The sequence below is a fragment of the Martes martes genome (genome assembly GCF_963455335.1).
Source record: "Martes martes genome assembly, chromosome: 1".
Taxonomy (NCBI): Eukaryota; Metazoa; Chordata; class Mammalia; order Carnivora; family Mustelidae; genus Martes; species Martes martes.
Window position 1 is genome coordinate 199,029,973 of NC_137888.1, and position 26,923 is coordinate 199,056,895.

The following is a 26,923-nucleotide window of genomic DNA, read 5'->3' on the forward strand; positions in this document are numbered from 1 at the left end:
GTTCCTCGCCTTGCTCCTCTGGAAAGAAGGAAGCAGGCTCATGGGAGGGCATCCACTCCGCTGCCCTTGGCTGCCCATGTGTGTTGGCCCAGTGGAATTCTAGGCTGACCCTTCACCTGCCTGGACTGGACCAAGGCCCAGTCACAGGAGGCCAGGGTTCGGTGGGAGGCTGGGGTTCAGGGGCTGGTGTAGACGCTCTCCTTGTGCTCACTTCAAGCTGGGCATCTCTGGCTCACAGTGAAAGCAGGCCCCACTCCCTGACAGAGAACTGGCCTCCCAAATGAAAACCTGTGTGAGTTATTCTCATACCTGATAAACAGATATAACTAGTTTTATGTCCCAGGAGGGCTAGCTTTGCACCTGGGAACCGGTCCAGGGCCGGGTTTACAAAGTGAGGCAAAGGTACGCAAAGCATGCCAGAGTGGGGCTCGCTGACACCAGGCGAGCACAACGGGAATTTCTCAGTGTCTTTCTAGGCTCTTCGTGGCCTGGATGCGGTGGGGACAGGGTGTGCATCCAGCATGATGTGCTGGGAACCGCCTCCACCCTGGCCCTGTGGGATCTTTTTCTTGGTAATTTTCCTGCCTTTTGTTCCGTAACAACTACAACAACAAAAAAATCAGGAATGACTTGCAGCCAGCCCCTCCCCATGTGGCCCACTTCCCAGGGCTATGGAGGCAGGGGAGGGGGTAGGGTGGTGGGGAACCTGGGTCCTGCCCTGTCCTGGTGGGAACATCGTGTTCTGGACTGGGAACTACCCATCCAACCCTTGGGAGCCGTGGGCCTGAGGGGGTGGGGTGGAGCGAGAAAGGCCAACTTGATTTAAGAAACAGGCAGGGCAGGGTTTTCTGATAGATGACTGAGCCCAGGACAGCTCTATCCACGCACTCCCTCCCGACCCTACCCTTGGCCCCAGCCCTAGCAGACCGTGGCCGTTCCTTCCCAAATCCCAAGCCAGGCCTGCGTGGGAGGAAAGAAGGGATCCCCAGCTGGGATCTTTAGCACAGAAAGGCTGCCTCCACCTCCTGGTCCAACTCTCCCTCCCTCCACTTTTGGACAACCTCTCTCACCCTGGCTGACTCCTGCCTGGGGCCGGGCTTCTTACACCCCTGAGGCGAGGTCTCTGCTCAGTACCTCTCCACCCTTCTGCGCTTGCTGCCTGGCCCTTAGCTCATTCTCTAACCTGTAGTGCCTCTGCCCTCCTCGGCAATGGCCTCACCTCATTATGAGAAAAAAACAGAAACTGGGCCAAAACCCCCAGGCTCCTCCTCTGCTCTCCGTGTCCCCCTCTAGCTCCTGCCCCACTGTTCTCCTTTCATGGCAAAAGCCTGAGACTTGTGGACAGTTGGCTCCCGTTCTGGCCATAGCTCATCCCTGCGGTCCTCAGAGCGCGCTGAAGTCACCGTGGTGGACCTGTCTCTCCTGCTTCGAGGACCACCCTCTCAAGAGTTCTCCGGGTTTTCTTCTCAGCTCTGTTGCCAGCTTTAACCCAGACTACAGTTAAACGTCCACACGTCCCAGGGCTCCATTCCGCTCCCCATCCTGGGAGCTTTTTGCCAGAAGCAGCATGGCTTTCGGTGTTCTCTCCATGCTGCTCACTCCAGATATATACCTCCATCCGGGACACTGTGCTGGCCCGAGCGTCCAGTGGTCTGGGCTGGGATCCCTCTCCCATCTCTTCACTCCACCCACTGGGAGCCTTCTGGAAAGTTTGCTTTGCCTTTTTTGTTTTTCTAAATTTAAATTTTTGTTCAAAGTGTGAATATAATGAATACAGAAAGATGCATAAAACAGACATTCTGCTCAGTGATTTCTCACCACCACTCACAAAAAACAGAGCCCAGAGGAAGGACACTGTTGGCGCCCTACAGTGCCCTACAGAAGGATGATCATTACCTCAATTTTCTTGATGGTTACCACCTAAACATGCCTCTCTGAAAAACCACTTTCTTGGGGCATCTGGCTGGCTCAGTTGGTGGAGCATGTGACTCTTGACCTGCAGCTCAGGAGTTCAAGCCCCACACTGGGTACAGAGCTGACTTAAAAACAACAACAATAGGGGCACCTGGGTGGCTCAGTGGGTTAAGCCTCTGCCTTCGGCTCAGGTCATGATCTCGGGGTCCTGAGATCCAGCCCCGCATCGGTCTCTCTGCTCAGCAGGGAGCCTGTTTCCCCCCTCTCTCTGCCTGCCTCTCTGCCTACTTGTGATCTCTGTCTGTCAAATAAATAAATAAAATCTTGAAAAAAACAACAACAATAATAAATAAATAAATAGGTAGGTAACTACTTTCTTCATACAGCGGTATAAACACCTGTAATTAAATGCGTAAGGGAGAAGCCATCCTAACTGCTGGGTTTTAGCACGGTCTTTATCTTTTCCTCTTTTGTTTACCCCAGGCCTCTCCCTTCTATCATCATCACTCTCTGGAAAACCATGGTGACATGGGGCACCTGGGTGGCTCAGTCCGTTAAGTGTCCAACTCTTGGTTTCAGCTCAGATCACAATCTCAGGGTCTTGGGATCAAGCCCTGGGTAGGACTCTGCCCTTAGCGGGGAGTCAGCTTGAGATTCTCTCCCTCTCCCTGCCCCTCTACCCCCTCCCCCTGCTCGTGCTCTCTAAATAAATAAACACAATCTTAAAAAAAAAAAAGATACATGTTCCCATGTTTCTCCTTGCTTACATAATCATTATATATATACAGTTAATCCCTTGAACAGCATAGGGATTAGGGACGCCAACCCCCTGCACAGAATAAAATCCATGTATAACTTTTGACTCCTCAAAAACTTAGTAGCCTACTGTTGATTGGAAGCTTTAGCAATAACATAAACAGTCGATTACCCTGTTTTGTATGTTATATGTATTGTATACTGTATTCTTTTTTTGGATAGTGTATTCTTACAATAAAGTAAGCTAGAGGAAAGAAAATATAAGGAAAATACATATTCAGTACTGTACTGTATTTACACGAAAATTTGCAAATAAGTGGAGTTCAAAGCTGTGTTGTACAAAGTGCCATTCGTACATGTACACAGCGTGGTCTGTCTTTGTTGTATACACTAGATCATTCCGTACACACTTCTCTGCATCTTTCCCACTCATCTCAACTTCTTGCAGTCCCTCCAATTCAGGTGGTGGCAATTCTAATTCCTCCTTTCCAATGGAGACATAAAACCTGTCCCCAGACTTTCTGATCCTCCTCCCACAAAAGGTGGAGTCTAATTCCCCTCTCCTTGAACACGTATCCCGGCCCTACTGAATATCTGAGTCTAGGTTAGAAAGGCAATACAGCTTCCACCTGCCTTCCTCTCTCTTGGGACAATCATCCTGGGAACCTAGCCACCATGTTGGGAGGAAGCCCAGGGCTCATGGAGGCCGATGTCGGGTGCTCCCGCCTCAGCCCCAGGGTCAGCTGACAGCCAGCATCATACACGCTTCAAGGGACGGATCTTCTGAGGATTTCAGCTCCAGCTTCCAAGCTGCCCAGATTGATGCCACGAAGAACAGTTGCCACTGAATCTTGCTCAAATGGCAGATTGGTGAGCACAATAAATGTTACTGTTTTAAGCCACTAAGGAGAGCTTAGGGAATTTTTTATACGGCATAGTAGCCAGAACAGTGTGCAGGTACCAGAATGTCTCTAACCGTGGCCTTGTGGATGGGCCATCACTTTGCAATTTTCCCCCCACTATACATGATGCAGGAAAAAATATCCCTGATCGTATAAGGCACACCCAGTGCTCTTATTTCTATAAGTGAGAATCCAAAATTTGGGACTATAGGGTCCAAAAGTGTGTGCATTTTTATTCTACTGGAGTTTGCCAAATTGCTTTCCCAAAAAGGCTGTGAACAGTCTTACCTTTGTCAATAATGTCTGGATGAATCCGTTTCCTTGCATCCTGGAAAATATGAGTTGGTACAGCTCGTTTTAACATCTGCGGATGTACTAAAGAGAAAGTGACAGCTCATTTCCCTTTAAACATTTTTTTAATAGTCTTTTTTTTTTTTAAATAAAAGAGTGGCTTTGGGTTCACAGCAAAATTGAGTGGAAAGTACAGAGAGTTCCCATATATCCCCTCCCTGCTCCAGCAAACAGCCTCCCTCACCATCAGCACCTCGTATCAGTGTGACATGTTTGTTACAATCAGTGGACCAGTGTTGACCCATCATCAACCAAAGTCCAGAGTTTACGTAGAGTTCATGCTTTTTGTTGTACTTTCTGTGGGTTTTGACAACTGTATAATGGCATGTATCCACCATTAGAGTATTAAATAGAACAGTTTCACTGCTCTAAAAAAATCCCGTGCCCACCTATTTATCTCTCCCCCTCCCTCAAATGCCTGGCAACCACTCATCTTTTTATTCTCTCCGTAGTTTTGCCATTGTTACATTTTCTTTTTTTTTTTTAAAGATCTTATTTATTTATTTGACAGAGACAGACACAGCGAGAGAGGGAACACAAGCAGGGCAAGTGGGAGAGGGAGGAGCAAGCTTCCCACTGAGCAGGAAGCCCGACGTGGGGCTTGATCTCAGGACCCTGGGATCGGACCTGAGCTGAAGGCAGATGCTTAACGACTGAGCCACCCAGGTGCCCCGTCATTGTTACATTTTCACTCTGATTTGCATTTCTTGCCTTCTGATATACTTGACCATTCTTTTCTGTTGTGAAGTTCTGTTGGTTGCCTCCCAATCCTTTTTCTTCTTCATCTTTGCTAATAAATCCAGATTTTGTCCAGAGTGGCAAGTGTCCAGTCTCAAGTGATGGATGAATCCTGACCCCATTCCCTCTGAGACTCCTAGTATGATTTCCTACAGGAAATTTCCCACCTGGTACAATTCCTATACCTTTCATAATAAATTATTCCCAAAGATTTTATAGTTCTGTTACTGTTAATTGTTTGGTAAATTAAAAAAAAAATTAAGTAGGTTCCATGCCCAGTGTGGAGCCCAATGTGGGACTTGAACTCATGACCCTGAGATCAAGACCTGAGCTGAGATCAAGAGTCAGATGCTTAATTGACTGAGTCACCCAGGCACTCCTGGAGTATATTTTTATTTTTATTTTATTTGAAAAGATTTTGTTTATTTATTTGAAAGAGAGAGTGAGAGAGCACAAGCAGGGAGAATAGCAGAGGGAGAGGGAGAAACAGGCTCCCCTAGAATCCAGTCCCACATCAGGCTCCCTGCTCAGCTGGAAGCCTGCTTCAGGACTCGATCCCAGGACCCTGGGATCATGACCTGAGCCAAAAGCAGATGCCCAACCACCTGAGCCCCCAGGTGCACCTTTATTTTTTAAAAATATTTATTTATTTATTTTAAAGAGAAGAAGAGCACAAGTGGGTGGGGCAGAAGGAGAGGGAGAGAGAATCCTAAGCAGACGTCAAGCAGAGCACAGAGCCTGATGTGGGGGCTCGATCTCACGACCCTAAGATCACAACCTGAGCTGAGATCAAGAGTCAGATGCTTAACTGACTGTGCCAGGTGCCCCATAGTAAATTTTTAATATATTTTTCTTGTATTTATCACCTTAACATGTCCTCTTATTCATTGTAGTTTTCAAAAAAGTCCTTTGGATTTTTTAGATTTCCATTCATGACATTAACTAAAAAGATAGTGCAATCTATGTCTTTTCAATATTTATAACATTTTATTTTCTTGTCTTATTACACTTGCTAGAACTCTAAAGCATCATGTAATGAGAATAGTGTTGATACCGATCCTGTCTAGCTCCTGATTGAAACAAAAAGTAGTCTTAGTATCTAGTGTATGTTGGCTTATGATTATTTTACATTTTATATTTTTTTCGTGAACTGTGCCTTTGTTAGATAATGACCATCTTTATTTTTCTCAGTGCCTATCACCTTAAACCCTACCTTCTCTGGTGTCATGTGGCTGCTCTTATTGTCTTCTACTTTATGCTGGCCTGATCTTTCTCTCTGCCAACTCCTTTATTTTCGATCTTTTCTTTTTTCTTTTCTTTTCTTGTGGTTTCAAGTATCTTTGTTATAAACAGTATGTATCTTTTTTTTTGTCTTTCTAACCCAGTCTCTAGATTTTTTTTTTAAAGATTTTTATTTATTTATTTCACAGAGATCACAAGTAGGCAGAGAGGCAGGCAGAGAGAGAGGGGGAAGCAGGCTCCCTGCCAAGCAGAGAGCCCGATGTGGGGCTCGATCCCAGGACCCTGGGATCATGACCTGAGCTGAAGGCAGAGGCTTTGACCCATTGAGCCACCCAGGCGCCCCCAGTCTCTAGATTTTTAATGGGGGATCAGGGTATCCTTGTTTAGTATGACAAAGATGTTTACCATTCCTTAATTCCTTTATGTTTATTTTTTAATTATTTTTTTAAAAAGATTTTATTTATTTATTCAACAGACAGAGATCACAAGTAGGCAGAGAGGCAGGCGGGGGGAGGGGGGAAGCAGGCTCCCCGCTGAGCAGAGAGCCCGATGCGGGGCTCGATTCCAGGACCCCAGCATCACGACCTGAGCCGAAGGCAGAGGCTTAACCCACTGAGCCACCCAGGTGCCCCTATGTTTATTATTTTTTATTTTGTGATTTTATCTTTTTATTCCATTGAACTATATGAAACTACCAACTACCTACTACTTTCCTATCTTCTCTAAGATGTCATTCATTTCATTTTTTCCCTTGGTAATCTGGACATTCTAGTACCTTTTCCCATTCCATTAATGGCTACCTCCTCCCTCCAGGCATAAGGACTGACCCTTTACTGGGTATAAGTAGCAAATAATTTACCTATGTTATAGGGGAGAGTTTAAAGCCAGTTGGCCCTTCCTCCTTGGTAGGTAACTTGTTCTATCTATCTATGAATTTGTACAATGTTCTCTTTCTTCTTGGAGTTGAAGAATTTACTATCATCTTTCCCTTCCATACTGCCTGGGAATGAGGTCAGTACCTCTCATCTGCAGACACAGCTTTTTCTTCATGTCAGAAAAGTTTTCTTCTGTAATTTATTTGGTTCATGCCTCTATTTCATCCATCCCTATTTTTCCCTCTGGAACTCCTGGTTGTACATCGGGATTCCTGGATTTGGCCTCCAGATCCTGGTCTTTCCTCCATGCCTTTGAGCTTTCCATTGAGCTCTGAGCTATTTCTTCCATTAGACCCAAGCACCTTCTTCATATTCCTCCAACATGCCAAGCTTGTTCTGTCCTTGGGGTCTTTGCACGTGCTATGCTTTCTTCCAGGAATGGCTTCTCTTAGATCTTTCCCTGCTTAGCCATGCCTCTAGGTTCATCTTAGCTCAGATGCCTCCTTCTCAGATACACCTTTCCTGCTACCTCGGATGTAAACAACATACTCTACACATCACCCTTGTTCCTTTTCTCCATTAGTCACACTGCCCATAATTAAGTTTTTTTTTTTAAGATTTTATTTATTTATTTGAGAGAGAGAAAGAGACGGCATGACTTGGGGTAGGGCAGAGGGAGAGGGAGAAGCAGACTCCCTACTGAACAAGGAGCTCTAAGCAGGGCCTGATCCCAGGACCCTGAGATCATGACCTGAGCCAAAGGCAGATGCTTAACCCACTGAGCCACCCAGGCACATCTTAAGTTGTTTATTTTACTGTTATACTCATCCTTTACTTCCCCACACTCCTCACCGTGGGGCAAGGACTCTATAAATCATTCAAATTCTTGCTGTGTCCATTCTTGCTATGAACCCAGTGTCTAGCACAGGTTAGCACTTATGGGAGAAATAAGAGTAAATTAATGTCTTCTCCAGGGAGACCCTGCCCTGTCCAGCCTCAACTCCACACATAGGAGTACTGGAATGGGAGAGGGGGTGGGCAGAGGAAGGTTGGGCAGTACTTCCCTGTGAGGGGTTGAATGACTGGTGCCTCTTGGGCTCCTTTTTGTTTTTTTTTTTTTAATTTTTATTTATTTATTTGACAGACAGAGAGATCACAAGTAGGCAGACAGGCAGGCAGAGAGAGAGAGGAGGAAGCAGGCTCCCTGCTGAGCAGAGAGCCCTATGCGGGGCTCGATCCCAGGACCCCGAGATCATGACCTGAGCCGAAGGCAGAGGCTTTAACCCACTGAGCCACCCAGGTGCCCCTCTTGGGGTCTTTTTATTCTGTGGGTACAGGCAGGGAACAGGAGCAGAAGCTGGACTAGTCTTCGTAGCAATCCTTCTGGGTGTGGGGGCCTTGGGCCTGACCCAGGACTAGCTTTGATCTGGGATATTCTCATTCTGCCCCAACCTTCTGCTGCCCCGTTTTAATTTATCATTTAATACCACATGACATCCTTCTTATTCAGTCAGCCAACAGGTATTTCTGGAGTTTACTTGGTATTTGAGGTGTTCGGGATCTATCCATGACTAAAACAGAGAGATTCTCACCTCACAGAGCTCTGACTCTAGTGGAGGAAGCCAGGCAATGCCATATAAGGATAATGAATGCCTCCATGAGAAAGGTAACTGCTATGAAAAAAAGTAGAGCAGGGTAAAGGGATAAAGGTGATCCCATGTGCTGGCTGAAAGGTACAGGCTGCAGTCTGAAATGAGGGGCTTTGAGGGCATTAGGGTACGGTCCTGTGGAAATCTGTGGAAAGTGCGCTGCAGGTACGGGAACACCTGGAGCCCAGCCCCTGAACCAGGAGTGTGCACAGGGTGTGATCTGTGAGAAGCTTAAGGCTACTGAGCCGTGGGGCTGGAGATGAACAGAGGACATGCAGTCAGAGTAATGGGGAATCACAGGGTCCCTGCCAGCTCTGACTTTTTCTTGCGGAGGTGCTACTGCAGGGATCTGAGCAGGGCATGAAGGATTCTAATTTATGTATTCATAGGCAGATGTGTGGAGAATGGACTGAAGGTGGCAAGGGCAGCAGAGGGGCCTGTGGCTTTGACATTGCCTTAGGGAGAGACGGTGGTGGCTTGGACTGGGAGAGCACAAGAAGTGCTCTCATTCTGAGTAGATGATGCCATGGAAGAAACAGGACATCTTGAATGTAAGTGGGAAAGTAGTCAAGAGGCATTTGGACCAAGCAATCGAAAGGACTAAGCAGCCATCCCTTTAAGCCAGAGTGAGGGGGACACAAGTTGAGTTTGAGATGCCAAGTGGAAGTCAGTGCAGATGCCTAGTTTACAGCTGGGCACTGAGTCAGGCACTCAGGAAGGATCTGGACTGGACATACACCTCTGGTAGTGATGGGCATGTAGGTGGAATTTGAAGCCATGAACCTGGATAAGGTTATGAGAGAGAGAATGTAGATAGAGAAGGCAAAGAAGAAGAACCAGTGAGGTGAGAAGCACAGGGGCATGGAGGCCTGAAACACACAGGGAAGGTGCTTCCAGGAGAGAAGAGATCAGCTGGTCACAGGAAGGCTTTCCTGTCTACTCTCATAAAGGCAGCACCCCTCCCCCCACCTTTTTTAAAATTTATTTATTTATTTATTTATTTATTTGACAGACAGAGATCACAAGTAGTCAGAGAGGCAGGCACGGGGTGGGAAGGGGGGAGCAGTCTCCCTGCTGAGCAGAGAGCCCGATATGGGACTCGGTCCCAGGACCCCGAGATCATGACCTGAGCTGAAGGCAGAGGCTTTAACCCACTGAGCTACCCAGGTGCGCCCCGCCCCCCGCCTTTTAAACTGTTTTTGTTCACTGCTGTATTTCCAGCACAGAGTGTGGGTGCTTAGTAAATACCTGTTGAATGAACAAGCATATGCATGAATGCACACCTCTAAAAACCCCCAGTGCACATGCAGCAGGGGGCTGCCCTGTTGGCCTCCTTTACAGAAAGACTGGAGGTCAGGTAGGAGGCTCTGTCTACTCTCAGTGGCACTTCCCTCCTCCCTCGAATTTCCTAGCTTCACTCACATTCACTCAGGTGGGAGCCCTTCTCGCCATCTCATAGGACCCAGGACAAATGAGCCTTAGACAAGACCGGCAGTGTGGAGGTTGGCAGGACCTAGGTTGGACACAGGGTCATCTACCAGTCCCTAGAGCACTCTACAGCCATTCCTCTGTCCATCCCTCTACATCTAGTCATCTATCCACCTGTGCACATAACCACTCCTTTACTCACCGTCTACAGTCACTCTTTTGTCCGTCTTTCCATCCATCCCCGTCTAGTCCTCTGTCCATCCATCTGGTAGGGTGATGAAATTCCCAGTTTGCTACAGACCATCTCAACGTTAGCCTTGAAAAATCCACACCCCGGGAAACCCCTCGGACCCTGGAAAAATGGGACAGTTGGTTGAACCATCCGTTCACACAGGGATCCCTCACTGCACCCACAAGCCCAAAGCCCATCCGTCCACCCAACCACCCACCTAACCTCCCAGGCCATCCTCCCCCTGGAAGGCACGCAAGGCCCCGCCCCACCCCTGGCCCCGCCCCGTGCCCCGCCCCGTGCCCCGCCCCGTGCCCCGCCCCTCCCGGAAGCCGCTGCCAGGGTTCCCGGCGCCCTAGCAACAGCGCTTTTCGGGCTGCCCAGTCCACGCGTCGGGCTCCCGGTGCGAGCCAATAGCGAGTGGCTCCGGGAGCGAGGCGCGGGGGGCGGGGCTCGGCGCGGCCGCCGCCATCTTGATGGGAGAGAAACAATAGGACGGAAGCACCGCGGGACGGGCTGAGGCCGCAGGTAACGCCCGCCTTGTCGAGCCTATGGCTCTGCCGTCCCGGTATATTTGGAGGAGGGTGTCTCCAGGCCGTTCAGGGGCGAGGTCTCTGCTCATTAGGGTTGTCCCCGGCTTATTTGGGGAGGGGTCCCCCGCGATCCCGGGGGCGGGGAGATCTCCCCGGGTCTTCGTAGGGCTGGATACCCCCCGGTCGTTTGAGAGAGGCGTTATGTCTTCGGGTTACTGGCGCGGGGGGGGTGCTATTTCCCCTGATTTTGAGGGGCAGAATCTTCTCTGGTCATCAGGGGGGTCTCCCGGGTGTCTTGGCCGTGCGGGATCTCCCCCGGTCATTGAGGAGCTTTCCCTAGGTCTTTGTGGGGGAAGACCTCCTGGGTCTTTACTTCCCAGGACAGCGGCGTCAACGGGCTCCCGGGTTATTGAGGGGGGCTTCTCCTTGAGTTTTTGGGTGGAAGAGCCAGCCCACCGTCTCAGGTGCTGTTTACCTGGGGCCGGCAGATGTGCAGCCATTTTGAGCGTTGAATGCCAGTTGGGCCTGTCAGCTGGTGTCTGGTGAGGCAATCTGCACATCTTATTATCCAAAAAAGTCCTAAAATGGATCAGAGGACGGCTTCTTTAATAGCGGTAAGCTTCACCGTGGGTGGAGCTTTCATTTCTTTCGTATTTGCTTCAAGACTGCTTTTGCCTCCCATCCTAATGATTTGTATTACTCTGTGTCCTCTGTTAAGAAAGCTGCACTAGCAGAAGAATGAGGCCAGACGTTGTGAAAACAAAAGGTAGAAGACAGCAAAACCTAGTGCTCTTAAATACCAGGGACATAGAACTAGTTACTGCTTGGAATGAAACGTTTTGCTAGTAAAATGTACATGAGACAAGAACAAAATAAAGTCTTCAAAAAGAATAGTTTTAAGAAAAAGTACTGAAACTTTTGAAGAGCGTTAACAAAAATGTTCCAGTTCACCAGTTCTGTGATTTTTTTTTCCATAAAGCATCATGATTACAGTAATTTTGATGAACTCTAGTATTTAAAATATTTGCAGTATTTACATTTTTAGCAGGGTTACATATTAAGTGAACTCAGATGCTTATTTACACAAGTTGCTGCTGTGGACTTTGGGTAATTGCATCCTGTAACCTAGTGTTAAGTATTTAAAGAGAAGTTTCAGTGTGGTGGTGTTATTGTTTTAAATTTAGCCACTATCAAAATTAGAAGCCCGCAAAATGAATACTTTATCATATTCGATATAAAAAGCCAGTTGAGGGACCCCTGGGTGGCTTAGTCTGTTGAGCATATGCCTCTGGCTCAGGTCATGGTCCTGGAGTCCCTGGATGGAGCCCCACATCCCCACAACTGTCAGGGCATCCCGGCATCATTGGGGGAGGGGGCTGCTCAGTGGGGAGTCTGCTTCTCCCTCTCCCTCTGCCCCTCTCCACTTGTGTTCTCTCTTTCTCGCTTGCTGTCTCTCACATAAATAAATAAATCTTAAAAAAAGAAATAAAAAATAAAAAGCCAGTTCATCTCTTAGTAACTTTTTCTTTGGAGAAAGAGTCAGTTGAACTGTTAACTGTTACTCGCAACTGATTTATTTGCATTGTGACTTTAGAGTAGAATTCACAAGAATTGTTAGGAACCACAGGCACGAGAACCAGCACCAGAGTTGATATAATTGTAAAAGCCACTTTAGCAGACGAAATAGAGTTCTTTTGTGCTTTGGAGCTTCACGAGTGGCAGACCAGTACACTGTATACCAGTCCTGTGTCTGTTGGAGTAGTGGAATGTGGAAGGAAGGAAGAAGCAATTGCTGACTGATGAACCTTAGCCAGTCTCCCTTGCAGAGGGGTGCCAGAGCTTTCTGTAAGTGTCGGAGATGTCACTGGTATCTAGGCAACAGGGTTGAGCCTGAGCCTCTGAGGCCAGCTTGCTGAGGTGAAAATTTTCCATTGTTTGGTTCATAAAGAGGATGCTCTGGGGAAGAATTTTCCCTTTAAGTGAAGTTAGTTTACCTAGTGAGATAGTTGCCCTAACACATTGAACACATTTTTGTACAGTGGAAGGTAAGCAGATGATTTCTCTTGTTTGATTACATTTTAAAGAATGTTTTTGTATTTTAAATAATTATATTTTTGCCAACTTGGATATTGAGTAAAAAAGTAACCAGTAGTATTATATTTTGCAGTATATTCTGGTAGCAAGAAAAGGTCCTTTTTCCCCAAAATTGAATTTATACTCCACCTCAGAGTCTGAAGGAAGAAACAGTCTCCTAAGCGGATCAACAGTCGGATTGGGTCTGTAATCCATCACCAGTTGGAGTTACCGACTCCTAGTCGATCTTATTTCATCTCACTGCCTGTCTTCCCCCATCTTAAAAACAAACAAACAAACAAAACCTGAATTTTTTTAGGTGGCATAGCCTCAGGATGTATTTTTCTGTAAGTATTTCATTGTGTATCTCTAAGAGACAAGGAGCCGCCCGTTGAATCTACAATACCATTACTCTGCCTAAAAACTAATGATAATACTTTTTTCCCCACTTGAATACCTGGTTATGGTCAAATGTCTCTGGTTTTCCCATAATTTTTTTTACAGTTGATTTGTTCATATCAGGATCCAAATAAGGTCTGCACATTGCTTTTGATTGAAGTATCTCTTTTGTTTCTTAAATTTATATAGTCTCATTCTGTTTTTCTTGTAATTGTTTTGTTGAAGCAGCTGTCATTTATCCTTTAGGATTTCCCCTATGCTGGCTTTTGCTGATCACTTCCTTTGCTTGAGACCAGCCTATGGTGGCTGGGTTTGAAAGGGTTGCTCCTGTATATCTTCAGTGGAGACGCTGTGAAGGCTTTGCCAAGGCTCCCTCATAACTGAGCCCCAAACCATGAACCCGAGGTCTGTTAGGGACCTAAAGGCCTACACAGTGTAAGACCCTCTGACTCTCTCTGTAGTCCCTCTGTAGTCCCAAAACTATGAGCCCTAGATTTTCCATGTGAAACTGGGAGGAGATTCTGTGACTTCCAGGGGATTGTAGGTGTTCTGCCTCTTTGTCTCTTTACAGACCTCCTCTTACACCCTCTGCTCACAGGCAGTTCACACCTATGGGGTCCCTGACCCAGTGTTCTTCTTTTTTTGCACATTACTCTTAGAGTGCCTTTTGTCTTTCCCTTATAGGTAACCCCCAAATCAGTTTCTACATTAGGTTCACTCAGGCTTCAATCCCATTGCTCCCAACTATCTGCTGAATATTTCTTGAGTGCTTGACCATCCCCTTATATATACGTGTCTGCAGCTCAGCCAAGTGTCTTCTGAGCTGTTTCTGACTTCCTGAACCAAAACATCCTTGTTCTGACATGGGAATATCTGACTCATCCCTCTAATTTGATTCACCGTATCGGGTTCTGAAGATAGGGTCCACAGGAGCCCACACCCCAGTCTGTATGTAGAGTTCAGTGAGGGTGTGCATTTTTCAGGAGAGGCCCACAGACAGATGTCTCAGATTATTCAAGGGGTCAATAACCCCTGAAGGGTCAAGAACAGTGGTACACCACCTAACCGTCTACCGAATCCTGTTTCTCGACTCTCCCCCATCCTTCCTTAATTCCCTGTGGGGGCTGGGCACAAAGCTCTGTGGGTACATTGGAGAAGGCAGGAGAATTTGAGCTGTCAGGACTCTTTCCTACCTCCCGCCCCAGGGATGAAGGAGGAGAGACCCATGAGAGAAGGAAGCCCATTCTGGGACCGGCTGGAGAGACCAGCTTGGTCTTGATCCTGATGGCTTCCTAGAGCTCACAGTTCTGTTAGGGGTACTCTTGGTTTCATCTCCTTCCACCTGCAAACTCCCAGGCTCAGGACTGCGAAGGCAGTGTTGCCTCCTCCTCTTTACCTTTGCTTTTGACATCTTCAAATAACCGGATTCTAAATTCATGAGCCCACAGGTTACCTGAAACACGTCTATAGGATAGCATGTAATGGAGTAGCTTGAGAGCTTCCTAAGAAGCTTAAGTTTTTTTCTTCTCTCAAACCTCCTTTTTCACATACGCTTTTAATGTGTATAAGAATTGTATCTCTTTGATTGCTCCTTAAATAAGAACTTAGAAGACCCCTGTAAATGCTAGGTCTTGCTGCCACTGTCCTTCTCCCCATGCCATCGCAGTAGAGATGTGCTGGGTGTCTGTGAAGCCCGGTTTTCTTTTTCTCTCTGCCTGGTTAATTTTTCCTACGGAGAATGTCACTACCCTGCTCCACAATCCTTGGTGGCTCACAGGCATTACACGGAAGAGTGAAACAGTGGGTGCAACCTCTATGCTCTGTCCCAGCGATTCTTTTACTTCTAAGGAATTTTCCTGCAGAAGTACTTCCACAAGAGTGCAAAGACCGCTACAGGGACACTCACTGCATTATTATTGTAATAAGCTAGTGTCAGTAGGGAAGTTAAAAATATGTTATGATTTTGTGTGAATAATATGCTGCCTTTGAAAGGAATTCTATAGAGACGGAGATATGGCTAAGGATATAGTTTAGTGGGGAACAGTGGCAAAACAGAACAAATGTTGAATGATCCTACTTGTATGAGAAACCAGAGTAGTCCGATTCGTAGAGACAGAAAGTTGTATGGTGGTTGCCAGTGGCTTGAGGGTAGGGAGACTGGGCAGTTACTGTTTAATGGATACAGAGTTTCAGTTTGGGAAGATGAAAAAGTTGTGGAATGGGTAGTGGTGGTTGTTGCACAGCATTGTGAGTATACTTAGTGCCACCGAACTGTACATCCCAAAATAGCTTAAAAAGGTAAATTGTATGTTGTGTGTATTTCATCACAATTTTTTTAAAAGGTGAGAAAAATAAAGCTGATTTTCGTTGGGGGAGAAAAGCAAAACAGCACAGCCTGATCCTGTTTATGTAAAGAATAGAAGAGTGTATGGAAGCAGATCTGCAGGGTGAAGAGCACTCGTACTAGTAACGGTGGTCAATTTATCATACTTGTAACTGCTTTAAAAATCTGGGTGTTTTTTTTAAAGGCCAGGCAGGATGTGCGATGGCAGTCTGTTCCTCTGCCTGGTGTTGAAGCCTCCGCTCTTCACTCTCCTTCCAGGAGCACGAGCTTAGTATGCCCTTATCCCCTCCTGTACCATCGGTCCCTCCTTGACCTCCGTCTCCCCATGGACTCTTTGCAGAAACTGTAGGGCGGTGGGCAGAGGACAGCCAGGCAGGCAGCTAGGTGTTTTACTCTTGTTTCTGCCTCAGAGCACCTCTGTAAAACTGTACCATGTCTGGTTTATAGATGAACACAGGCAGGAGAAGGTAAAGCACCATGTATACCCCAGGATAAGGCAGGCCTGAATTTGAGATTTAAAAGAATTTTTTTTTTAAAGATTTTATTTATTTGAAAGAGAGAGAGCTCACAAGTAGGCAGAGAGGCATGCAGAGAGAGAGGAGGAAGCAGAGAGCCTGCTGTGGGGCTCAATCCCAGGACCCTGAGACCATGACCTGAGCTGAGGCTCAGGTTAAGGCAGAGGCTTAACCCACTGAGCCACACAGGCACCCGTAAAAGAATTTTTTTGATACAATTCAAAGGTGTATAAACTTAGATGTACTTGGAATTTGACTTTCCTACAATATTGTTTTTAATTGCACATACACATTTAGTTATTATCTAAAACAACGTGTTCTTTAGAAGTTAGGCTTTTTTACCCACATATTTAGAGAATTAGTTCTGTTGCAGTTTGTCTGCGTGCATCTTTGGTGTTGTCGTAGCCACATTTGGAGGTGCTCTCTTGAGCACTTGATCTTCACTCTTGGTGGCAGAGGTGTGACATTATCATTAGAGCCTCTACCCCGAGCTGGCTGTGATCTCTTCAGTGTGACCCTGTTAATAACTGTGTTGATTTTTTTTTTCTGTATAACAGCTTTAATGAGCTGTGGTTCACATACCTTATAATGCATCCCAGAAGGAATCCTGTGTCCCTCATCCCTGTATAGCTCCCCTCCCCACTGGCCCTTCAGTCGTCCTGAAACTCTCCTCACTTTGACCTATTGTAAAGGCCACCACTGCACTTGGTTAAGCCCTGGGAATGGAGGGAGGAAGCAAGCTCTTCCTGCTGTTGGTTGTGGTAGTTTGCCCCAGAGGTAGTTGCCTTGGCACGGGGAGGCTGTAGCACATTACCATTTTGCCATTTTACATGGAGGGTTGTAGGGGAAATGAGGCCATCTTACCCAGAGGGACTGTCTTGGACATGAGCATCTGTGGTCCGCATCTAGCTCGGATGCATCTTGGATTCATTTTTCTGTTTATAGACTTTTTCTACAGTCTGTTTCAAGATTATATGTTTTTGGTTGTTTTTTTTTTTTTTTAAGATTTTGTTTATTTGACAGATAGCGAAAGAGGGAACACACGCAGGAGGAATGGGAGAGGGAGAAGCAGGCTTCCCACTAAGCAGGGAGCCCAATACGGGGCTCAATCCCAGAACTCTGGGATCATGACCTGAGCCAAAGGCAGACGCCTAACTGACCTTGCCACCCAGGTGCTCCTGTATATTTGTGTGTGTGTGTGTGTGTGTGTGTGTGTGTGTGTGTGTGTGTTTTAAGATTTTATTTATTTATTTGATAGAGATTGCAAGTAGTTAGAGAGGCAGGCAGAGAGAGAGGAGGAAGCAGGCTCCCCGCTGAGCAGAGTGCCTGATGCGGGGCTCGATCCCAGCACCCTGGGATCACGACCTGAGCCGAAGGCAGAGGCTTTAACCCACTCAGCCACCCAGGTGCCCCTGTATATTTGTTTTTAGTGTAAATTTTCATAAATAGGGATCTCTTCTAATTGAAATTACACTAGTACAGTCTTACAGGTAAGGATTAAGCTATGGCAGTGCACTAGCATTATCAGTATGTGGTGGCTAAAAGTTAATATTCTAGTAACAAGAAAGACTCTTTGTATTTAATGCCACTAAGATGCCACTTAGTTAAGATTGAAATAGTTGGGAGGATGATAGCTTCTAAATGTGGTCTCCAGGTCAGAACAGGTAGCAAAACGTGTAAACAAACAAATGGTTAAACAGAGGAGTTGTGCCTTGATTTGGTTTTAAATGTTTGTGAAATGTAGCTGTTGCTGAAGCTGTGTGGTCCACACCTACAGCACCCTGCCCACGGGAAAACAGAAACAACACTTCCAGCAGTTGCTCATGGGACCCTCACTATGCTAGGTCTTTCACTCTTTCACTTGGGTTTTTGTTGTTGTTGTTTTTGCCAGGATGATCTCATCCCACTCTGGATGGAAGGTGTCAGGCTTTGGGTAATGTTTTTGAAACCCTCGTGGTTTAGAGAAGGAGTTTCAGTACCTGCTGTCATAAACTCCTTGGGACAGCTGAAGTCAGTCTGGGCCTGTTGGACCTCTTCTGTTTGCTTTCTCTTGTGGAGAGTTGACAAACTTTCTCTGCACGGCTGGGTTTATTTGCTTGTTTTAACTCTTCTTGTGCATGTATTTGACTGAAAGTCATAATTGATCAAACCGGAAGATCATTTAGTACTGTTGGTTTTGTGTATCCATCCATTTATCTTACTGGAGATGCTCAGACGTGTTTTAGAAATCGAGTGTCCCATCCCAAGCTTAAGGAAGATTATATTTCTTTTCATGAAGAAGTAAGATGTGTTAGAAGCCAGAAAGGCTAGTACTGCTGTTGCTGCTCCAGGCTTTTCTAGCCCCAGCTGCACACTCGGAAATGAGAGGCCCCGTGGACTGTGTGAGTTCCGTCTTACTGTCTTAGGGAATGTAAACATCTTGCACCTGCCTTCAAAGCTTATTTTATAAGAATAGTAGATTGGTTTTGTTTTACAAGTGTAAAACTAATGCTAGGTAAGAATTTGCTGCAACCCTCCTTCCTGCCTTTTTATCTGGGATTGAGATCCCACATCTGTACAACTTTGGTGTCATTGCTAAGGCTGCAGCAACATCTGGTTAACCTAGCTCCGAGCCTGCCAGCTTTCACTCCAATGGCTATTTGTTCAGTGTGCTTGAAACTTGGTTTCTGCGGATTGCACGTTAGCTCAGTCCTCCCCTCTCATGAACAAGAAGTGTTGCTAAGTCTCTGTGGAGGTCTCGCTTGAGCTGCTTTTACAAGGTGCTCTGTGGAGGTGTGTAGACCAGCACATGTTGGTTTTCATGCTAAACAGAATCAAGACTGTTTCCTTGAGAGACTGCCTGGAGTTACTCAACAAAGGAAGAAGAGGGTGGATATGATGTATTTGACCACAGAAGGTATATTTTTGAGCTCGAACGACCTGACAGGGAAGACATACACCACTATTAAACCATTTAATTGCACATTGCTGAGATTATGGTCCTCCTAAATTAGTCAGTTCTTCATGAACATTTTCAAGTTTTCTGCTGTACTCATGTAAGGCAGTGAAAGGTGTCCTTCCATGAACAGTGTCTGTTCTCTGAGGTGAGTGCCTTTAGAGGAGAGATAGTGAAGTTGGTTGCTAACTCCCTGCTAAGGGTTTGGGTTTTTCTTGCTCTGTGTTCTTATCAGAGAGTATGGGAACACAAGTATCTTTTCCCCCAGGTCCTTTGAGGTGCCCCTGCCCTTTGTAGTATACCTATGCTAGGCCTTATGGGACAGGCACAGCAACACCTTTCCAGGGTTGCATGCGTGAGGGCCTGTAGGTTGATGGGGATGCTGCACCTCCCTTGGGAGGCCAGGGGAGGACTGTAAGCCTCAGGTGCAGGGTCCTGGGGCATTTGGAAGAGTGAACCCTGCAGAGGTGCCAGGTGTGGCAGCTGACAGACTGGGCTCTGAAAGACTGATGGATGTGGCCAGCCGGTCTCGGGCAGGTGAGGGGTGGGAAAGGAGGGGACCGGCTGGTCCTCTTCAGGAATGATTCATCGCACTCTCAGAAGAGTGTTTTTACTTTAAAAAATACAGGAGGCTCTTTGTATAGAGACAAAGAAGGGGAACAAAGGTAAGGTGTCAAAAGTGGAAGTGCCCCCATTGGCCTTCCTTCCCAGTCCTCAGATGTGCTCTTGAGTGACTGAAGTCACTGCCCTTCTCACAAGCTGGGTGATTCTGAAGGAGTCAGCATCTGATTTGCTTCAGAACTGTGGGTGTGTTTGAACTTGATTTCCTCGAAATTTGTAAATATTTTGCTATGCTTTATTTTGGAAAGAAATCTCAAGATTTCTGGAGGATGGCTGGCAAATGGCATAGTGTTGTGACCTGTGCCAGTGTCAGGACTTTTCTCATACCCGTGGCTCATTCTTTTCTTGCTGGTCATGGAGGAACGCTCACACTTTGCAGAGTGGTTTGTGATGAAAGCTGCCAGATTGGGGGATGCCTGGGTGGCTCATTCAGTTGAGCATCCTACTCTTGGTGTTGGCTCAGGTCATAGTCTTAGGGTCTTGGGATCGAGCCCCACATTGGGCTCCTGGCGTTGGGCTCCACACTCAGGAGGAAGTCTGCTTGAGATGCTTTCTCTCCCTCTCCCCCAACTCTTTGTCACTCTCAAATACATAATCTTAAAAAAACAACAAAAACAAAAAAAAACCTTCCAGATTGGCGCTGTGAGCCAGGGCCACTTTGTAGACCCTTGAGGAGGGTATTTACCTGAGTGGAGTTTTTTGCAAGAACCCGGAGGAAATTGTGCCCCCTGGACACAGGACCTGGTGCAGTGCAGGACACACCTTGTCCCTCCGTCAGCACGTACAGCACATGGGGTGCTGGCCTAGGCAGGTCAGGGGTGCTCGGGTTCTGTGGTTGCCCATGAGGACTGAATCAGTTTTGGCTCCTGTGTTTCAGAGGATAAGTTCACGTGTCTCATTTGGTTTGGAAGCCAGCTGAGAGGGGAGTAGGGGTAAACACTGACTGCGTTGAGAGAGCATAGAATCTTGCCTAAAGCCGGTGAGTAGACTTGTTGGCACAAGAGAGAACTGTGACTCAAAGTAGGAAAGTCCCTCAGATTGAGACCTCACAGCCATTTCAGCTGCAATGTGAGGTGGTCATTGCTGTATGTTTCTGTTGTGTATGTTCCCTGCAGGGTAGTGGGAGTCATAGACTGCACCAAGGAGGAGATGGAAAGTGGAGGATTGCCCTTGAAAGAGGGGTAATGGTCTTTTTAAGGAGGACTGAAAAATTCTGGATGTGTGTATGGAATACATTTAGTTCTTTATAAGAAAATGTGATGTTCTGATAGGATGTGTGACACCAGAGTTAATAATTTCAATTTCCTTGAAGGAGTGGTGCTACAGTTTTAGCTAGGAAAAGCTTTTTTTTTTTTTTTTTAAAGATTTTATTTATTTATTTGACAGAGATCACAAGTAGGCAGAGAGGCAGGCGGGGGGTGGGGTGGGGGAGTAGGCTCCCTGCTGAGCAGAGAGCCCGATGTGGGGCTCAACCCCAGGACCCTGGGATCATGACCTGAGCCGAAGGCAGAGGCTTAACCCACTGAGCCACCCAGATGCCCCGAAAAAGCTTTTTTTTAAAAAAGATTTTATTTATTTGTCAGAGAGCACAGGCAGGGGGAGCGGCACGCGAAGGGAGAAGCAGGCTCCCCGCTGTGCAAGGACCCTGATACGGGACTCTATCCCCAGACCCTGGGATCATGACCTGAGTCAAGGCAGACACAACTCACTGAGCCACCCAGGCATCCCTAGAAAAAGCTTTTTAAGTTGCTATAACTTTGTAATTTAGCAGTGTAACTCTGATGAACGTACCTGTCGGTAGGCTGAAAGCTCCTTCTCATTTCGTTCCATCTTGGGACCCACTAGTCTTTCGTTCCAGAAATCTGATCTGAGGCAGAGAGATCAGGCAGTGTGGTCATGCTGGCGGATCTAGAGAAGCATCTGAGAGGCTGCTGTTTCCCTTACAGAAAAGCTTGTCTGGATTTTTGGCACAGAATCTGGTGTTTTATTTGTCCCTCAGCATTGGGGGAAGGATCTGCATTATTGTGGCTTTAATAAAATAATTTCATGGACAACTTAGAGCTTTTCCGTTATTAAAACTAGAATAAAATGTTAATGAGGGAGAAAATGAACACCCAGTGTTGGACCACAGGCATAGGTGTCGAATCGATGCAGAGCTTCTGTGTCTTGTCTCCCTGGCTCTGCCGCTTTGGCCTGGGGGGCGGGTAGACGGACACCCTGCCAGCCAGGTGGGTTGTCGCTCCGTTGAGGTTAGGACTATGATTCTAGCCATTCTTAGCAGTAACTCTTTCATCTCATGGACCTGTTTTCTGTAGTGAGGTCTACCTGTCATGGTGACCTCCTGGCACGTCTGCACATCCATCTGTGAGGGAGATAATCGTGGTGTCTACTCTGAGGGCTGTTGTAAGAGCATGGGTGTTACAGAATAGACAAACTGCCCCATCAGTGGCGGCTCTGGCCTCTAGTGGCTGGCATGGTTGTATCCCATTGTCATTTAAGCTTGGGGAGTTGGTCACTTCCTCCTCTGGTCTTCAGTGTCTCGGATGCACCTTAAGGGCACGGTGGGTTTGAGTTGTTATCCTCCTGCTGTGTTTCTGTGTGGTGCATCTCCGGGCTTCTCCATCATGGAGTGCAGCTGGAGCCTGCAGTGGGTGCTGGGGCAGGGCTTTTTTGTGGATGAGCTTGAAACCTGCAAGAGCTGCAGAACTGTCTGGTCTTTCCTGTCTTCGTCTCAGTGAGTTCTTTTATTTTTTCCCCCCTGATATTTTCCCTCCCTATTATAAAGGTAACATATGCTCTGAGTTTGAGAATATTTCAAGAAGTTTGGGACATTTAGACAACTTGAAGAGAAGGGAATAACTATCTTACCACTTGGTACAGGGCAGATCTAGGTTACGTGCTGTCTGAAGTTTACGTAATATAAATATATATTACAACTGCCATCTTTAAACAGAAGAATTTACAATGATGAAAACAAGTAGGTAAGAAAGTGAATATTTGTTTAGTTTGAAAAAAGAAATCAGAAGTTCACATTTCAAAAAGCAGAAAAATACTACAACCTGCAGTACTTTCCCCTACATTTTGGGGCAGCGTTTTGACTGCCTCTTCTGTGACAACAGTGTTCTGATATTTCTATAGAAAGGATGCACAGTTGCTCCCCTAGGTTGATGGCCATCTTCTTTCTATTATTGACAACTTAGAACACTTTTTTTTTTTAAGATTTTTTAAATTTATTTGAGACAGACAGAGATCACAAGTAGGCAGAGAGGCAGGCAGAGAGAGGGGGAGAAGCAGGCTCCCCGCTGAGCAGAGAGTCTGATATGGGGCTCGATCCCAGGACCCTGAGATCATGATCTGAGCCGAAGGCAGAGGCTTAACCCACTGAGCCACCCAGACACCCCATTAGAACACTTTCTTTTAGCTTCCTAATTCATCTGTGCCATGTAAATTTTTAGGATTGTTGTCAAATTTGGGAAACCTGTATCAAGTTTCTTTCATAGGTGAGCTGGGAGACTTCAAGGCTTTCAACATTTTTAATGCAGTGACTACAGGGCTTTGGAAGGGGGCAGGCAGCCATGACCCCTGTGAGTAGCTGGTACTTTGTTTTTAGTTTTTGTGTATGTGGTAAAATATACATAACATAAAATTTACCATTTTAATCATTTTTAAATATATGATTCAGTGGCATAGCTGGGACTTTTTGCTAGTCTTTTCCTCTGTAATTCTTTGGACTTAGTTTAGACAATAATAGCTTATACAATTTTATATCTTGCTTTTAAACAATTTTCTCATATTGTTTAAAAATCATAAAATTAGTAAGCAGACCTTTCATAATATCCTGATAGTCCATCATGGCATTCTTCTGCCAGACATGGGAGTAAGTGCTTTCACAATGGGGTATAAGAGATGTCTTCATGGGAGCAGGGCGTGCCGGGCTGGCTTAGTCCGTGGAGTGGGCAACTCTTGATTGCAGGGTTATGAGTTTGAGCCCCACAATTGGGTATATAGAGTACTTAAATTTTTTTTTTTTTTTAATTTTATTTGTTAGAGAGAGCGAGTGAGCACAGGCAGACAGAGTGGTAGGCAGAGGGAGAAGCAGGCTCCCTGCCTAGCAAGGAGCCCGATGTGGGACTTGATCCCAGGATGCCGGGATCATGACCTGAGCCGAAGGCAGTCGCCTAACCAACTGAGCCACTCAGGCGTCCCGGGTATATAGAGTACTTAAAGATAAAATATTTTTAAAAAAAGATTGAGGGGAAAATGTCCTGATGGGGCTTAAACTCTGTGGCACAGTGGTAGGAGTTTTCCTGAGGTCGATGTTAGTTTGATGCCCTGTACCCAGATGGGTCAGTCTGGTCAGCCCTTATCCTTGGTGCCTCCCACAAGACAAACATTGATAGCTTTCCTCTTCCTTCTTGGCGTTATTTTGCTAAAACTCCTTTTTGTATATTCATTTCGTTACCAGGAATTATGTCTCATTTTACCCAGCTTCCTGGTGAGTCCAGGGCAAAGTGAGGAATGATTTTCCTTCTGCATTGTCTTGCTAAGACACCTCATTAAAAGCTGGAGGGCAGACCCACCTGTGTTGCTGAAGGGGGCCTTCAGCAGAGACCCAAAACCAACCATGGCCCTTTCTTTGCTTTGCCTACAAAAGATGGAGATAATTATCTTTTATTTATTTATTATTTTTTTCTAAAGATTTTATTTATTTGAGAGAGAGCAAGAGAGAACACAAGCAACAGGAGCAGCAGGCAGAGGGAGAAGCAGATTCCCCACCAAGCAGGGAGTCTGGTGTGGGGCTTGATCCCAGGACTCTGGGATCACGAACTGAGCCTAAGGCAGAGGCTTTAACCCACTGAGCCACCCAGGCACCCCGGGTACTTGTCTTTTAATGATAACATTGCAACCTGAAAACCTTGGGTGTTTGGCATGTGAACTCAGTACCAACACATAATTTCTGAATGCTAGTTAGTATATTTGTTTTAAGTTATAGAATTTTAATCTTCTTGAGGCTACATTTTTTTAAAAGATTTTATTTATTTATTTGACAGACAGAGATCACAAGTAGGCACAGAGGCAGGCAGAGAGAGAGAGGGAAGCAGGCTCCCTGCTGAGCAGAGATCCGGATGCGGTGCTCAATCCCAGGACCCTGGGATCATGACCTGAGCCAAAGGCAGAGGCTTTAACCCACTGAGCCACCCAGGTGCCCCTACATTTTTTCTTTTTTTTAAGGTAATCTCTATACCCAGTGTGGGGCACGAACTTAAAACCCTGAGATCAAGGGTCCTGCTGTCCACCAACTGAGCCAGTCAGATGCCCTGAGGCCACTTTTTTTTTTTTTTTTAAGATTTATTTAGTTAGTTAGTTAGTTGACAGAGAGGGAGGGAGAGACAGCAAGAGAGGGAACACAAGCAGGGCAGTGGGAGAAGGAGAAGCAGGCTTCCTGCTTAGCAGGGAGCCCGATGCGGGGCTTGATCCCAGGACTCTGGAATCATGACCTAAGCCACACAGGTGCCCCCGAGGCCACATTTTTAAAGTTTATTCTTGAATGACCATTCTTTTCTTGCCAGATTTTCTGCAACAGAGAATTTTCCAAGAGGTGGTCATTGCATTAAGAGCTTAAGTTTTGTTTCCATGAAATGTTTCCACAGCACCAGGTCCCAGATGAATCTTTAGGTGCAGGATCCTTCATTTATACTCCCCAGTTCATGCAGCTTGATAGATGGGGAATTATAAATGCAAAATTAACACTAGTTCAGTGCTCAGAATACATTTGGTAAAGTGTATTGCATGCCTCATTTTAATAATTGTACTCACTGTATGATTAGTGTGGGTTTGGATAATTGCAGTGGGTGCCTTTTGAGTCTTCTGTTATCTGTGTACGCAGGTTTTCATGACGCAGTAGTGACTTGAGGCACATCCTAAGAAGTCCCTTCTCTGTGCTGGTGTTCTGGACTCTGGAGATTCAGCAGTGAACACAGCAGTCAGAAATCTCTGATTTTATGGACTTTGTTTTCTGGTGGGGTCAGGATGGGGGATACAAAAAATAAACAAGACAAAGAAGACATATAATATGTTAGATGATGGTGATAAGTGCTAAAGAGAAATAAAGCAGGGTGTATAAGGGAGTGTGGACAGGGAGGTATGGTCCTTTCAGATGGGGTAGCTTAGGAGGACCTCATTAAAGAAGTGACATTTGCATAAAGAGTTGAAGGAGGTAAGAGAGTGAGCCAGAGGGATGCCTGGGAGAAGAGTGTACCAAGCAGAGGGAATGGCAAGTGCAAAGGCCCTGAGGTAGGCGTATTCCAGGCATGCTTGAGAAATAACAAGAAGCTAGAATAATAGCAGATTTGATGCTGATTTTTCTTTCCTTATGGATTTTACAGAAAGGCTTATTGGACCTTTATGCTTCTGTTCTGCTTGTTTGTCTGTAAAGGATGCTTTTGCTTTGACTTTATAAGAATTTAAAAAGATAACCATGCAACTGGTAGAAGTCTGCTAGTATTAAGACCCTAATAAAAATTGGGCTTTCAGAGTGAGCAAATGGCTTTAGATTTAGCAGTGGGTGTCATGGATTTATGAGGGAAGATATGGCAGGCTCTGAAAGTCTGTACCGTCTGGGAGTGCCTTCACGGAAAGGGGGAGTCCTTCCTTTGACCAAGATGGTGACCCAGGCATCCTGGCAGGAGTGTCTCAAGATGCTCACTGTGAGGCAAATGAGCCCAGTTAGAATGGATGGGAAGGTAAATCTCAACCAAAGCATTTGCATATAGAAGCTATTTAACAGCTAATATGATCTTTTTAAGTCTTTTTTTTCTGATTATTAAAATAATATGTACTTATGAAAATAAGGTAAATTAAAAAGTATAAGAAAAAATTTAATCCCTCTACTGAAGTATAATTTATATACAATAGGACTCATCAGTTTGAAGCCCAATTTGATGAATTTTGACAAATTTATGCAGTCATGTAATTACTGTCCCAGTCACAGCATATAACATTTTCATTACCCCTGAAAGTTCTTTTAGTCCCCTTTGTGGTCAGTCGTATTCTCCTACCTCCGCAGCTGCTTATCTACTTTTTAGAGTTGTGCTTTTTCTAGAATTTCTTATAAATCTAATCATATAATATATGATTGGCTTTTTTCACTAACAGTGCTTTTATGATGAATCTTTATGATGAATCAAGATTCCCTTTTGTTGCTGAATACTGTTGCATGATATGGATATACCATAGTTTGTTTACTCATTCACCCATTTGATGGATATTTGGGTTTCCACTTTTTGGCTATTGTAAGTAGTGCCTCTATCTATGATCATGTACAAGTCTGTGTGGACATTGGATTTCATTTCTCTTAAGCAAATACCTATGAATAGGATTATTGGGTCATATGATAAGTATTTGTTTAACTTTCTAAGA

General features: G+C 45.7%; 2 protein-coding genes across 2 annotated transcripts in view; both read left to right on the top strand.

The window, feature by feature from the left end:
- The window catches only part of PRKAR2A (protein kinase cAMP-dependent type II regulatory subunit alpha), a 148,220-nt gene that overhangs the window by 116,287 nt on the left and 5,010 nt on the right, over positions 1-26,923 (top strand). The window lies entirely within an intron of this gene.
- Positions 10,560-26,923, top strand: part of IP6K2 (inositol hexakisphosphate kinase 2) — a 31,790-nt gene continuing 15,426 nt past the window's right edge. The window contains exon 1 of the mRNA XM_080829087.1: positions 10,560-10,612. The gene's annotated coding sequence lies outside the window, so the exon portion shown is untranslated. The remainder of the gene's footprint in view (positions 10,613-26,923) is intronic.